General features: G+C 41.1%; 1 protein-coding gene and 1 non-coding gene across 2 annotated transcripts in view; one reads left to right on the top strand and one right to left on the bottom strand.

Moving 5' to 3' along the window:
- The window catches only part of LOC124619690 (homeobox protein goosecoid-like), a 174,247-nt gene that overhangs the window by 138,814 nt on the left and 18,312 nt on the right, over positions 1-17,121 (bottom strand). The gene's annotated exons all lie outside the window — the stretch shown is intronic.
- Trnaa-cgc lies at positions 15,122-15,194 on the top strand. The gene has a single exon. It is a non-coding gene; the product is annotated as a tRNA-Ala (tRNA).

Raw genomic sequence — 17,121 nt, 5'->3', positions numbered from 1 at the left:
AGCTTTACAGGCGTCCCAATAATCTAAGAGATTCGAGTTAGTTTCGCATGAGATGCTGCAATACAGAAAAATTTGTAGATAACCAGTATATTGTACCACATAAACTTTATAATTGCCAAAAAACTGAGAACTTTTCTAGATTTTTTTTCTTTTAAAATAGACAAAGATTGCTGTTGTTATGGCCGGCCGAAGTGGCCGTGCGGTTAAAGGCGCTGCAGTCTGGAAACGCAAGACCGCTACGGTCGCAGGTTCGAATCCTGCCTCGGGCATGGATGTTTGTGATATCCTTAGGTTAGTTAGGTTTAACTAGTTCTAAGTTCTAGGGGACTAATGACCTCAGCAGTTGAGTCCCATAGTGCTCAGAGCCATTTGAACCATTTGCTGTTGTTATGCGGAAATGAAGAAATTTGCACAGGATAGGCAAGTGTCAAGTGCTGCGTCAAAACAGTCATCAGACTGAAGATCACATCTTCATGAGGATGAAATGATAATTAAATCAAGATCCTAAGCTGTCGACAGGCGTTGATATACAGCAGTTGGGACATGTTGAAAATGTGTGCCCCGACCGGGACTCGAATCCGGAATCTCCTACTTACATGGCAGACACACTATCCATCTGAGCCACCGAGGGCAGAGAGGATAGTGCGACTGCAGGGCCTTATCCCTCGCACGCTCCCCGTGAGACCCACATTCCCAACTTAATGTCCACACACTACATTCGGAGTGCCCCTGCTCATTACACGTATTACTCGCGGCAGACAATCTTACCGAGTCCCGTAAGCACAAATTATCAGTAATCTATCAAAACTTGAGCATGGTAAATACCTAACTTTGTAAACAGTTACTGTTCACACTGATAATACGTATTTAATACTGTCGCTGACACTTGTAATATTAGCACTTTGTTTATTGCAGAGTGATAGCTTCGCATCGAATTATAAGAGTCTGTAACTGGATATAAAATTCAGAATAACTGTTCTGTTAACATGCAACCAGATCTCTGCTACTGTCGTCGTTAGCGATGGTTACAAGTGGTCGCCGATTACACAGAGACTGGGGCAAAGCGTTACTGCGCTCGGAAATACAACAAGACGACAAAAGTTATGAGATATCTCCTAATATCGTGTCGGACCTCATTTCACAAGCCGTTGCAGAAAATCGACGTGACATGGAGCGCACAAGTAATTGGAAGTCCCATGCAGAAATATTGAACCATGCTGCCTCTACAACCGTCCGTAACTGCGAAAGTATTGCCGGTGCAGGATTTTGAGGACGAACTGACCTCTCGATTGTGTCCCATAAATATTAGATGGGATTCATGTCGGGCGATCTGGGTGACCAAATCATTCGCTCGACCTGTCTAGAACGTAATTCAAACCATTTGCAAACAATTGTGGCCCGGTGACATGGCGCATTGTCATCCATAAAAATTTTGTCGTTCTTTGGGAACACGAAGCACGTGAATGGCTGCAAATGGTAGCCGAACATAGCCATTCCCAGTCAATAATCGCTTCAGTTGGACCAGAGGGTCCAGCCCATCTCGTGTAAACGCAGCCGACCCCATTATGCAGCCACCACCAGCTTTACAGTGCACTGTCAGGTCCGTGGTTTCATGGGATGTGCACCACACTAAAACCGTAACCTCTGTTCTTACCAACTGAAATCGAGACTCATTTGACCAGGTCAGAGATTTCCCGCCGTGTAGAGTCCAACCGATGTGGTGACGAGCCCAGGAGAGTCGCTGCAGGCGACGACGTGCTGTTAGCAAAGACATTCGTGTCAGTCGTCTGCTGCCATAGCAAAGTTTCGGCGCTCTGTCCTAACAGATAAGTTCTTCGTGCGGCCCACGTTGAATTCTACTTCTATTTCACGCAGTATTGCTTGTCTATTAGCACTTACAACTCTTCGCAAACGCCGCTGCTCTCGGTCGTTAAGGCCGTCGGTTCAGGTGGTTCAAATGGCTCTGAACACTATGGGACTTAACATCTGAGGTCATCAGTCCCCTAGACTTAGAACTACTTATACATAACTAACCTAAGGACATCACACACATCCATGCCCGAGGCAGGATTCGAACCTGCGACCGTAGCAGTCGCGCGGTTCCGGACTGAAGCGCCTAGAACCGCTCGGCCACCACGGCCGGCAAGGCCGTCGGCCACTGCGTTGTCCGTGATGAGAGGTAATGCCCGAAATTTGGTATTCTTGGGTTACTCTTATCACTGTAGATTTCGGAATACTGAATTTCCCAACGATTTCCGAACTGGAATGCCCCATGCTTCTGGCTCCAACTACCGATTGCCGTTCAAAATCTGTTAATTCCTGTTGTGCGGAAACCTTTTCACATGACTCACCTGAATACAAATGACAGCTCCGGCAATACACTGTCCTTTTATATGTTGCGTACGCGATACTGCTGCCATTTCTATGTGTGCATATCGCTATGCCACCGCTTTTGTCACTGCAGTGTAAATACCTTTCCGGCTGCGGCGGTGTAAGGGAACACATGTGGGTGTGTCTACGCAGACATCTCTGATTCGTTGCTTTACGTGTGGTGCCATCGTGAGGTACCAACTTTTGCATGAGATTTCGTTCTGCAGACGACACCACATCATCAACAACAACGATATTTGGTAGCTGTTTTCGGATTTCCTTGATACTGCTGCATGCGCTCTGCAAATAAACTTTTCTTTATATTTAATTGTTGAGAGAACTCAGCGCAGTACTCAGTTTCACGGGCATCCAAATGATAAAATCGGTTGAGGTTAGTTTCACATAAAATGCTGCAACACTGAAAAATTTGGAGATAACCAGTATACTGTACCATATTGAAGTCATAGGTGCCAATAAAATGCTGAGAACTTTTTTAAGTAGTGTTTTGTTCTTACGATAAAATATGATCAATTCTAGTATTAAATTTCCAATCAGTAAATAAATGAGCAAGAACTGATAATGACGCAATTGTGTTAAAACGTGTTGCGGCGTAAAAATATTAATAACCGTGTTTCGCGAAGATGTGCCTTCAGGAGCGAACGTACCTTCAGAAACTATTTCTGTGATGTGTTACATTTCCTCCGTAAACCAGTCTGGACAAATTGACAGGCATATGCAGTTTGTGGTTATCAATGTATTTAACTAAACGTTTCCCAGTTAGTGGTAGAGAAACAAGAGCTACCTAGCGTAGCTGAGAAAACAAGGTGCAGACAGTTTGCTATTTGAAACACTTAGCTGTAAAAACAATCTACAGAAGTCGTTTCTGGCAAATAGTTTATAATTTATTAATATCTGTCAAAACTCGATACAGATCCTTGAAGATCACCTTCGTGATGTTACATACGGAACACAATGTACAAATGAATGTACACTTGGGTCACTATGTCCACACAAGGAAGGGACCAACTTCATTTGACTCACTGAATGGATTATCAAGGGATAAGGTGCGAAGGTCACTGACGATGATTAGACAACAAATGATCTCAAGAGTTTAAGAAATAATATTGAAAAATATGGAACGGAAACATCCCTTATCAGCCAGTTATAAGAAACGATTGAAGCCACAGAGGGGAGCGTGGTTTTAATTACATAGGACGTGGTGAGAAGTTATCGACGAAACTCAATGTCATGGGGTACGGAAGTGCTATATTTAAACTATGTGGACTCAAACAAGCGTGGACCATCTCCTGTTATAGATAACGGTAAACAGGATATCTTGCGATGACAGAGGTTTGAATTATTTTAGTTTGTATACAAAGATTAGCAGCGACAACATAATTTTTATTTTATTCTGTACGTGTAGCAGATCTGTAAAACATTATATAAATAATCTACATGCCAATAGTGTTGCGTATCTTTTTCTGCTTTTTTTGATGATTACAATTGTTTTCTACCTCGCAGAAAGCGATATTTACAGAATTGTATCTGCAGACAGACGCATGTAAAGAAATACCGTCTTCTGTATTACAGAAATCGAGTCGTACCCAGGAAGCCCCGCTTTAAAATCTCGACTTTTCCACTGTAAAGTAGCTACCGTGAATCTCGCTGCCACACGCTAACTTATAAACCTGAAAAGCATTCGCCTATTCCATACCTCGTCATCTTATAAGTTTGTCAGTACTGTCTCGCAGTCGGCCAGGTGTGTCCTGCTTTAATCTTGCAAATATTCGCACGGGTGTATAAAAAGAGATCCCTAAGGAATTATAATTGCTGTAGCCTGAGAGTTACCTAGAAATTCCAGCAGACGTAAAAGACAGTCAAGACAAAACTTTCATTAGGAAAATAATGAAAAACGTTTATATTTCTGCATACTGATAACGAAACGAGTGGGACTTTCATCTGTAAAAACATCTCATAACTCAATATCACTTTCAATAACAAAAACTGCAATGTGTAGTTGAACTGAAACGTTTGTGGATAACATTTACATAAATACATGAGCCGAATGCTTCTATACGGCGAACTGGCAGGCAGCTGCTTTCTCCGTTATATTATATTGCTGCTGGTAGCTTAATATTGACGTGAGGGCACTGACATTTTGTCAAAGAAAATAGTTGGCTCCATCTGTAGCAACAGGGTCACGTTTATAATACGTTATTACTTGACACGTAGCTCAATAATTACACTGCTACTTGCGACGCAGCTCTCGGGGATTTTCATGGACTGAATCTAGATTATCGGATAATTTGTACGAGAATCAGCGGGTGAAGTAGGTTTCAGATTTTCTTTTTAATCTGGAAGATAATTCGGATTTCTTGCTGTATTGCGCGTGAAGAGATGTTTGCACCCTTGATAGGGACGAAAATTCTACACGGCAGTTACCCTCCTACATTGTAATCGAGCAAACATTGGTTCAGATGAAAATGACTAATATTGGCAACAAGTACCACAAAGCAGTAAATGAACTGGGAGGCGAGTGTAAGAATTCCATTATCCGTTGAAAGACCTATACGAGATGTCTACCTCCGCTGTCAATAATTTTCTTTGTGCTCGCTTCTGCTGAACACTTTGTAAGAGGTCCATGATTAAGGAATTTGTTGCTAGCGCACTCGAGCAGATGTAATTTCGATGGATTGCTCACGCGCTGCCTGCGATATGTAAGCTATAAGAGAATCTCAGACCAAAGAGCAGTGTTGACTGCAGTAGGAACTGTGTAGCAGTCTTCGACCATAGATATTGGTAGACTGGTCATGACGTATATTTCGTGGCACCAACATCTCTACTGCTATACCACGTGACTATTGGCAAAACAATGGTGGTATCCTGTTGTGCTTATGGTTGTACCGAGCGTTTTGTGAAGGGAAGTAACATTAAATTTCACGTGTAAGTATTATTAGTATAATTTAGCGGTATTTTTTGAATACTGATAAACTATTGTGTGTATCATATCCTTACCCAGAACGCCACAGTTACGTAAATTGGCGGTTTGAGTTGCTGTGTGTGTTTCCAGGCGCACATTGCAATCGTATATATTTCTTGAAATGGTAAGCTACAAAGCTGCTTTTTCTCTTTCGTATAGTTTTCCAAAGGATGAAGGGCGCAGGCAGATGTGGATACAGGCAGTGAAACGAAAAGATTTCAAGCCTACTGCGCACACACGCATCTGTTCGAAGCACTGTGGTGTGTGTGTGTGTGTGTGTGTGTGTGTGTGTGTGTGAGAGAGAGAGAGAGAGAGAGAGAGATTTATTACCAATAACCCTTCCCACTCCAAAAGCAATGGCAATGTGCATTGCTACTACATAAGAAGAAAGGATGATTTTTACTATCCTGGAATAAATCTGACTTTGGTACAAAAAGGGGTGAATTATGCTGGTATTATTTTAAAGAGCAATTTGCAAAAACAAGTTAGGGGTTTGATTTCTCATCAGGGTTTAGTTTTATTTTGTACTTCCCAGTTACAAAACATACAAATATCAGAAACAAATACTGAATACCATCTGCAAAAAGTTAGTTGTATGGCCTATGTTAGTTTCCAGATAATAAGCTGTAATATATGGGATAAATAATATGCTGCTACAAAAATCTTTGGACATTTACCAAAAAGCATTAAAAGCCTGACAGATAGCCAACCAGCATTTAAAATCAAACTAAAAGAATCTGTGAATGACAGCTCCTACTCAGTAGACGATTTTTTAGGTATAAATAAGTGATTGGAAGAATTGTCGTGTAATGATAGGTCTACCTTTCATTAAACTGACACATCATTGTGAAGTATCGTATTCATGATCTGTGGAACAAGTATTCATGTAAGTAGGTACTGATTTAGTAGATATCGTATTTGATACATCTACGAAACAAACTGTTTAAACCAAAAAAGAGCTTTCAAATGAAACTGCTTTACGTTTTGTGGGTGAAAGACACAATTGAGTTCGTTACATTCGATGTGAACACTTGTGTTTACGTTACAGGTTTTGTTGTTTATGCCGATTTATGAAGTCTATAACACTTTCTACAACCAAGGCACTAAAAAAGACACACGCAATATTTACATTTTATGCAGTGCATAACGCGTATTGTGAGTAGAGAATGCATCTCATAATTGGTAACACTGAAATATTCGCGGCGAATATATTGCCGAACATCGAAAGTGTTTCAGCAGTTCACAAAGTTCATTGTGAAGTAATGGCTGTAAAACTGAATTTGCACAGTGGTTACGCAATAATTTATCACTTCTAGCTGTGTTTACATAAGCTACATTTAATGTGGTGAAGTTAGGAGGAAATCCACTGAGAAATACTGGAAGTGAAATCAGGAATCAGAATGCTGCCTTGAACTCCCGCCGACGTTCTGCCAACAGTCACGTGATTCTATGTTGCAGCCACGACAGACGTATAGCCGCTGCACTGCTTGCCCAGTCTATTAGTATCTATGGTCGAAGGTAGCAGTAGGAGTAAGTTGTTGCTAGCGAGCTCTCTGGTCTGGTGTATCGTGTTGGCTGGGCCGGTCGTGGGGAGCGATGGCGGAGGCTGAGCGATATAATATAAGGTAAAAGCAGCCTCGCGCATATGTAGTATTGTTACATCAAGTCCCATGTAAATCTTTAAAAAAAAAATCTCTTAGTAATAATCTTTCTCATAAAAAGTAACTTTTGACAATCATTCATTTTAATTTAAAGAATTTACTAATTTCTCCAATCCTTGGTCATCCCGATTATTGAAAAGAAAAATCAGTTGTTTGTTTTTATACATGACAAATCTATCTGTCGGCATTGCACTGAGCTGCACCAGAAAAATTTCTTATAGGAGCAGATACATACGGGTTATCCGGCGACCTAATTGAGGTAAGATTTTTCATTTTATTCAGAATGAATTTTCAGGGCCATGACGCAGCACTGCTGACGTCCACAATTTACCAGTTTAAATTCACAGTCAATTACTGAAAGGTTATTTAAGTGAGTCGCAATTTAATTGAGAGGTTAGTCACATTGTATTATTGGTAGGTTACGGAATTTATCTGTTGGGCAGTTACACTGAATGAAATAAATAATTATATTGTTTTTACTGTTGGGAGGTTACGGAAACTATTTTGTGGGGAGGTTACACTAAATGTGAGTATTATTTATATATTATTTATTATTATTTATATATTATTATTTATATATTTACAAATGTGGCAGAATACATGTGATGTGTTACGACAGCAAAAGGAACCTGTGACCACTGAAGGCAGTGGCACAAGTTCCTCCAAAAATCGTAACACAACACACACACACAAATGTCATACTTACTAATGTAAATCCACCCAATGATGGTGGTTTAAACCTTCGAAACGCGTCGTGGAAATAAATAAAACGGTGACTGGTAACAGTGAACTTGTTGTTTCATTTAACAAGCTAAGTTGTTAACAAACAATGAACGCTTGTAGTGGTTTAATCTTATTTGTACGAAAGGTACCAACTACTTTAAATACTCAGACTATGGATGCGATGAGAACATACATACATCTAACACATTTATTTAAATTATGACGTGCAGAAAATTTTCCCCATCTTCCACTTGAAATGGCTAAGTGAGAGAAAGTAGAATACTGGAGACCATCAATAAATTATTTTGTCAATTACGATGGTGATACACTTGAAAAAGTGGCCGAAACGTTGGTTCGTCTCACAATATGACGCGGACGAGAATCGAAAAGATTTTATTTTTGTGGAAAATGATTCAGGTCGCAGTAGCCTATGCACATTATACTCTTTGCTGGTGATGCAAACATCATTGTCAAGTCTAACCTAACTGCAACAACGGAACAAGCGTTGGCTGAAACAATAGAGATTGGCTCATAGTAAGTGGTCTAACAAGCAACTTGGAAAAATCATAATTCGTTCAATTCTTTACAAGACAAGATACACCTTCATTGATTACAATGCAGTGTTGGGGAAAGGAAAATGTAAAATTGATTGTTCAAAATTCCTGGTTCCCCATGTTGAATCTGAATTGGAAATAAGATGTTATATGTCTCCCCACATGCATGAGGCGAACAACGATTGCTCTACGTATAATTACTGATTTTGGTAATGAAAGTGTTGCGTGGAAAAATTCCACACATAGACACAAAGCATCCATTGCACAGAAACGTGCTGTGAGTACAAAATCTGGTGCCCATCCTCGAACTTCATGTAAAGAACTGGTTAAAGTATTAGGAATACTATTGACAGCCTTACAGTACATTTACTTTCTGATGTTTGTTGTGAAGGATCGGACAGTATTTGAAAATAATAGTAGCAATCATTAATACAACACGAGGAACAAAAATGGCGTCCACTACCCACAGGTTAACTGTACTCTTGCAGGGAAAGGAGCAAAATATGCAATCAAAAAAGTGTTCGAGCGCCTCTCTTGTGAATTAAAGGTGCTGGAAGATAGGGAAAGTCTTAAAATACACAGAATCAATTTCCACGTTACAACTCGTTGTACACAGAGGTGGGGGGAAAAAGTCATGAGAAAGCAAGATTCAGGTATAAAATACTGGCAGCATCGGGTACATAAGGTATAAAACGGCAGTACATTGACGGAGCTATCATTTGTTCGAAGATGATTCATGTGAAAATGTTTTCGACATGATTATGGCCGGACGACAGGAATTAAGAGACTCTGAACGCGAAATGGTAGTTGGAGCTAAACGCATGGGACATTCCATTTCGGAAATCGTTAGGGAATTCAATATTACGAGATCCAAAGTGTCAAGAGAGTGCCGAGAATACCAAAAGTCAGGCATTATCTCTCACCATGGACAACACGATAGCGCACGGCCTTCACTTGACCGGAGGCAGCGACCTTTCCATAGAGTTGACAGTGCCAACACACAAGCAATGTGGAACGTACGAGATACATATCTTCTAGGACAGCGATGTGAAATTAGGCTTTAATGGTCTATGGTAGCAGGCGAACGACGCAAGTGCCTTTGCTAAAAGCGCGACATCGCCATAGCACTTGAGCAGTGAATAATGATAAAAAGTATTCATAGATGTAGTAATGAATGTGTATAATTTAAGAAAAGTCAGTCTTACAAAAATTGTGTTAAGCAAGTTTCTCATTAGGTTCTGTGAGCGTAATGACCTCTGACAGGAATGTATGGCACCAGTGCAGAAGGAATCATATGTGGAGAAATTGACTGGTCGGAAGAAGCTCGAGAAACTATAAGGCAAAGTTAAAGGATAAGGTGAAGGAAAGGAAACAGAAATTCGTAGAGATGAGAAAAGCATGGATAGTGTTGACAGTACAGCACAGATACTGGTTCTCTGTTGAGCAGAAGAAAAACAACTGTCTTACACCGAGAGGGAAACTACACAGGTGATAACAGATACAGCTTTATTTTTCTCTTGAAAGCAGATGAGTTTTGGACAAAACGTGTGTTACAGGACAGTTTCTTCGAGAGACGTATTGCTTAAATGGAGAATGAGAAATATTGCGGGTTATACGCGGTCTATATAAGAGTACGTGTAGAACATCTTCGTTAAAATATTTACTGCTCTACGAGAATGTTGGTTAAGGCGTATACACTGCATCGCCCGGAATCTAAATGCACGAAAAGGGGAGAAAGCACACAACGAACTATCATAAGAGGCTGTCGCAAGAGAACTAATACCACCGCTTCACTGTGCTACTAGCATGCCGTCACTGTCTGCTCTAATTTAAACGACCGCGCACAGTAAAAACGCACCGTGAAATCGATCTCGCACACGATCGCAGTGGCGGAATGAAGGAGGCAGTCATCACTTAGATAATGCTGCTTCCCTCCTCGTCCCCTCCCCTCCAATTCCCCTCTCCACCACTCCGCTCCCCCTCCCACCCCCCCTCCCATACTCAGACAAGGTATTTCCCGCTCTAATATTTTGGCAAAGCGTTTTCGTTAACTGTACTGCTATTCACGTTTTTGTAGCTCGGAAAGTATTTAGAACGTTCTGAGCACGCAAAGTGAATAGGTAAGTAACCAAACATTTCCGGTACTTGAAAATTATACTAGGATTTAAAATATAATCTGCAATCACGCCCTGAAGGCCGAGACAAATTGGGAACTTTTTTTCCTTTCCCTTTTAGTCACGTTGTTTGTTTTCGTTGCAGGAATACTTATAGCAAGAATAATGAAGGAAATAGTTATAGATAAAGCAAAAGCACTAAATATCATTCCCAACTGGAACTCGAAGGTAAATATATTTCCCTATGGTGTTACACAGGAATTTCCGAACTTTCTGTATCCTCTGGAGCCTAAGCAAATTTATTGCACCACTGATATTTACAAGCATTTAAGAGCATCACATGTTTGCAGACAGGTGTTTGCGGTTCAAGAATTGTAATCCATATAGAATTCAGCACCTAGTGTCAAATTATAGCGAAGTGGTGTGAATCTGTATAAAATTGAGTACAGTATAGTGTTACACTTCCATACGACATAAATTTAAGAAGATGAACTTCAGCCTTTGTCAGATTTTACTCGAAATCGGTAACAGTGTTTTTACAGCCTCAAATAACCAGTTTCTAAACAATTCTAAACAAAGGCGTACTTTTTGTGCAACAAAATTAATGATGATCTTTTAAATTATTTCTTTACACTCGAAGAATTAGGCCTACTAAAAACAATATTAAAAATTCGTTATTGAGATTTTAGTTTTAGACGTAACCGGAATATGAAAGGGAATGAAGTAAGTTGAACGATTAAAAATAAATTATTTTATTATGAAAGAATACTGAAGCAAAACTGAGAAGACTGTGTTTGCCTTTCAGAACAGACTTTACCAAATCGAGCTTTGTTAGACAAACCGATATGATCTCCCTAAGTTCGGGGTAGTCTTGTATCGCAAAACGTTTACATGAAATAATGTTTGTTCTATACCAAAGTATTACTTTTAGTATTGCAAACATTAAATAGATTTTGTGAATGCTTGAAGGGTTTTAATCTTTAATCATATTAACGCCTTCTGCATGTACACTGGCGAAACAGCATGCTCTGAAGTTTGAGAACTTGTCCATTAACAAACTGGATGAGAGGAATGCTTTACACAACTTCGAGTAAAAATTTTAATACATAATAATGTTGCAAAATAGTATTTGTGCCATAAGTAAATCAATGTTAACTAGTATTCTGCTTCCTGTAATCTTTACGTAGATACATTCTGACGGAGTTATATAGAAATATAGTTTAGATATTTTTTACCAATCACGTCAACTATGTTTAAATATTAACGTAATCATTAACTTGAAGAGCATATCACTAGAATATTACGTTCAAACTGCTAAGAAATTTAAGTAGCAATAACAATGAGCGCTTGTTATGGTAATAAATTCGATCGTTAATTTGTCAACTACAACCTAACCACGTGCATATTGTATTAATTGCAACTACTTTCAGGTAATTATTAACTAGCGGGGGAACCAAATACTATAATAACTATACTGTGTCGCCCTTTTTATTTCATTTCTCATATCTTCACTTTTCGCAGCATTCTGAAACATACTAAGTTGTCATTTTAGGTTAAGATACCTACAAATGTCAGCCTTTTCTACACAGATATTTTTGTATTTGACACTTGTTAGAGACAGTCTCTGGTCATTCTACTGACAAATAAAGCTTAATAGGCCTATATTATTAAGCATGAATTGACCAAAACTCAGTGGAAGGTGCGAGTATTTTTGCACGTTGATCTGAGCATTTTATGGATACGTCAATACATATCCCTTGTATTTTATTAACTGAAACACAGTTACTTTTACTTTACTATCTTTTATAGCGCTACTCGTGTCTGATCTCATCTAACAAGACCAACATTAACAGAGGAAGAAGTTGTGTTTTCTCGTTACGTGTGTGCGTGGTAACAAGGACACTGTTAAGAATGCTGACGTAGGATAAATTCCTCTGAGGATTCTGCCCAAACAGAAGGTAGACGCACGAAATAACCACCTATCAGATAAACGCGTTTCAATAACCGCACATCTCTCACATTAAAAAAAAGGAGAGGAGGGGGGGCTTTCAATATTTAGATGCCGTATTTAATAAGGAAATTCCGAGAAGAGTCTCTTCATTGCTCGCGAAACAGTGTTAAGTTTTTGAATGGTTCCCACAGTTAAACATTACCTGTAACCCACTCGCTCCCGCGATCACTCCGATTCTTGAAGAGTCGAATTTATACGCAAAATGCCTCCATTTTAAGAAAAGCTAGTTTTTCACGCATCTCATTCACTGAGATATATATATATGTATACTCTGTGTGCAAAATGTGTTGAGAATAGTGTTATTAGTAAGGAAGTAAATTAAAACGTCATGACCAATACCGAAGTTTTCCTGCATGAACAACGGTGAACAACGAAAATGTAGTAAGGGATAACTATTTTTCCCTTTTCTTACTTCGTGTGTATGCGCGGGAGAAGGAGGGGGAGGCAGCGATAAAAGATTCGATATGTTTTGAAATTACATGTAAAGTTTATTGGAAGTCTCCAAGTGCTCTCATTCTCAAACACTGGATGAATATAGCCTGTAATTTACGAGCCGTGAGTGAAAGTGCCGCGAGATATAATACACACAGTCTCTTATTATTGAAGTATTGTATTAACCTATTAGCTTAAGATTATAAAAACTCTTGCCTACAGCCTTGCTGCAGTAGTAGCAACGGTTCCCGTCAGATCACCGAAGTTAAGCGCTGCCGGCTTGGCTAGAGCTTGGATGGGTCACCGTCCAGATCTGCCGAGCGTTGTTGGCAAACGAGGTGCACTCAGCCCTTGTGAGGCCAATTGAGGAGTTGCTTGACTGAGAAGTAGCGGCTCCGGTCACGAAAACGGGCAACGACCGGGAGAGCGGTCTGCTGACCAAATGCCCATCCATATCCGCATCCAATGACGCCTATCAGGGGAGGACGACACGGCGGTCGGTCGGGGGAGGACGACACGGAGGTCGGTCGGTACCGTTGGGCCTTCCGGGGCCTGAACGGACAGAAAGAGAGTTAGGCTTCTAACTCCTAATAAATAAATTAATACAGCATTACGAGAGGCGTTCAATAAATAATGAACACTTTTTTCTCGGCCTATTTCGGTTAAAAAAATAGGGTATTTCTTGTGGGACATGGTGAAATAATCCCACTTCAGCTCTCTAATTTCATGGATTTCCAGGAGGTGGCGGCACCATATATAGCCTTCAAAATGGTGTTAGTAACGAAGGTGTGCTCCAAGCACAGAGCCGTCATTAAGTTTCTTTAGGCGGAAATCCAGAGCATCGCAGATATTCATAGGCGCTTGCAGAATGTCTACGGAGACCTGTCAGTGAACAAAAGCGCGGTGAGCCGTTGGTCGAGGCGTTTGTCATCATCGCAACAAGGTGGCACGAACCTATCCGATCTCCCACGTGTTGACCGGCCGCACGCAGCTGCGACTCCGGCAATGTTGCAATGTGCGGACACTCTCATTCTACGCCATCAACAGACGTCTCTGTTCATAGTGCTAACTTACTCATCCACCAGTTTGGGTATTCGAAGGTGTGCGCCCGCTGGATTCCTCGCCGTAAAGAGTACCGAAGACCATCTGTGGGTAATTGCTCGGGCGTTGCGTCGCTGATCTTGACAATTTTTTTGCCGAAACATGAGTTCATCACTTCGAACTGGAAGCAAAACGGCAATGCTTGGAGGGGCGCCACACCACCTCCGAAGAAAAAAAATTCGAAGCCGCACCCTTAGCCACTAAAGTCGTGACAACGGTCTGCTGGGACTCTGAATCGATTATTCTGTTTGACGTTCTTCGTCATGGTGTAACGATGAACTCGGAAGTGTATTGTCCTTCCCTCAGGAAACTGAAGAAACCATTTTTCGCGTGTTCATCGGCGCAAAAATGCAAACTAACTTCACCTACTCCGTGACAACGAAAGCCCTCACATAATGTGCGCACCCGAGAGGAGTTCATAAAACTTAAGTGGATTGTTTTTCTTCATCGACCCTATGGCACGCACCTCGCAACTTCAGACTTCTGTTTAGCCCACTGAAGGGTGAACTCCTCGGGAACCAGTACGTGGACGATGGGGATGTTATTGATTGCAGCAACACGTTGGTCCCGAATCGACCAGAGTGATGCCATGCAGGCATACAGGCCCTCCCAGTAAGGTGGCGTTTGCCGGCCGCTGTGGCCGAACGGTTCTAGGCGCTTCAGTCCGGAATCGCGCTACCGCTACGGTCGCAGGTTCGAATCCTGCCTAGGGCATGGATGTGTGTGATGTCCTTAGGTTAGTTGGGTTTAAATAGTTCTAAGTTCTAGGGGACTGATGACGTCAGATGTTAAGTCCCAAAGTGCTCAGAGCTATTTAAACCATTTTAAGGTGGCGTTAGGCCGCCGCATTGAAACTAGAATATGTTGAAAAATAAGGTTTTGCATCCAGTAGAGTGCGGAATAATATGGATTCAAAACGCTTCCCATTCCTCGCAACTGCTCTTCTAACTAGCATGCCACTCTGACAGAGTTGAAATGTCATCGGCAAACCTCAATGTTTTTATTCCATCTTCCATAATTTGAATTATCTTTAAAATTACTACTTAGTTTGCTTTAATATCGGCTCACCGTGTAGAAGAACGAAAGAAATCGAGGATAGCCTGCAACCCCCACCTCACTGCTTTCTCAGCTACCACTTCCCTTTCATGTCCTTCAGGAATATTACAACTCTACCGAGCGAGGTGGCGCAGTGGTTAGCGCACTGGACTCGCATTCGGGAGGACGACGGTTCAATCCCGTCTCCGGCCATCCTGATTTAGGTTTTCCGTGATTTCCCTAAATCGTTTCAGGCGAATGCCGAGATGGTTCCTTTGAAAGGGCACGGCCGATTTCCTCCCCAATCCTTCCCTAACCCGAGCTTGCGCTCCGTCTCTAATGACCTCGTTGTCGACGGGACGTTAAACACTAACCACCACCACCACCATTACAACTCTAGTGTGGTTACTGCAAAAATTGTAGAAATCCATTGGCTCCCTGTACTTCATTCGTTCTACCTCAGACTTAAAGGGAGTGTATAGCTGTCGCAGCTTTAATTGTAAGAAGCTTAAAACTGGAAAGATGAATGATACAACAAAGACTTATGCGTGAAAGTGTCGATTCAGGGAGTAAATTATCAATTTAGTGTTTTAAACATATGCAGAACATATGATCACTCACTTCAATGCACAATTTTTTTTTTTAATCTTCGCCAGAAGATGACGGGTACGAAACTCATTTTTTTTTATTTTTTCTTTATTGTATTTCAATTCCCCATCGGGGCGGGCTGGCAGCAGCATATGCGCTGCTCTTCAGCCGAAAGACGTAGAACAAACAATAGAAGACATTTGAAAATAACAAAGGAGAGAATATGGTGAACATAGATACAGAAAAAAGGGGGAACATCATGGAAGGCAATAGACAAAAAGCGGGGTGACTGTAAAATGGAGCCCGCATCTCGTGGTCGTGCGGTAGCGTTCTCGCTTCCCACGCCCGGGTTCCCGGGTTCGATTCCCGGCGGGGTCAGGGATTTTATCTGCCTCGTGATGGCTGGGTGTTGTGTGATGTCCTTAGGTTAGTTAGGTTTAAGTAGTTCTAAGTTCTAGGGGACTGATGACCTCCGATGTTAAGTCCCATAGTGCTCAGAGCTATTTTTTATTTTGTAAAATGGAGATAAAAAACTGTTTAAAAGTAGCACACACAAAAAGCCACACACTGCGACGATTAAAAGAACACAAGGCACAGTATGACTGGAGCATAAAGGTGTTGACGGATGGCGTAGCACACAACGTAACACTGACGGCGAACCTCAAGGCAGTACACAATTAAAATCACACCTCTTGACGCACAGGAGAAACAGCACTACGAAACTCATCGACGACGCCACCATTGGGCTGATAACCCGAGAAGAATTCATCATTGGAATATGCCAAGGAAGACTGCTATCGCATATAGGCTCTTTCCTTTAAAAAAAAAATGTTCATGCGTTAGGATTCGTGCTAACTGTGCTTTGTTGTTGTCGGCTTTCAGGCATTAACAGTGGAGTAAGATTAGCGCATATCGGCGACTAACGAACGTGATAGTCGCACAGGCATTCAGCGCGCTCTACCGTAAACCTCTTAAGTAATAGAGCGGGTTTCCTTTGACGCTCTAGGTGCGCGACCCCTTTCAGTCTTATGTAATACTACGTACCTAAATGACCGGTTGGCTCGACAGGGATACGACATGCAATATTTGTCTCAGTCGCAGCAAGTGTACTTTCATTTGAGTTCATACATGAGCTGCTCTTTCAGTTACGGTTGATAACCACGTAACAAAATTAAATGGTAGTCAACAATTTCCACTTACAATGTTTCAGAAGAGATTCCGACATGTGCTCGGCATAGAAACTCTAAACATAATCATAAGACAGCTGATATTCCCTACGGATAGAACCGACACACGTGTCCCTATAAATCTGTGACTGTCAAGCAAGTCTACGCATCATCCCTTTCGCTACCGTAACACTAAATAAATAACTACTTCTCCTTCTACATGAATTTATTAATTAATGACAAATTTATTTTTTTAATCGAAGTTTGGTCCATGAGACCTTACAGTCGATCAACTTGGCTGTTGACAGCTGAACATTAGATTTATCCTTCATGTGTTTAAAATGAGTTACATACATTTTTTGAATCAGTTATTCAGAAAAAAACAT

The sequence above is a fragment of the Schistocerca americana genome, chromosome 6 (assembly GCF_021461395.2).
Source record: "Schistocerca americana isolate TAMUIC-IGC-003095 chromosome 6, iqSchAmer2.1, whole genome shotgun sequence".
NCBI lineage: Eukaryota > Metazoa > Arthropoda > Insecta > Orthoptera > Acrididae > Schistocerca > Schistocerca americana.
This window is presented reverse-complemented; position numbering and strand designations above follow the sequence as displayed.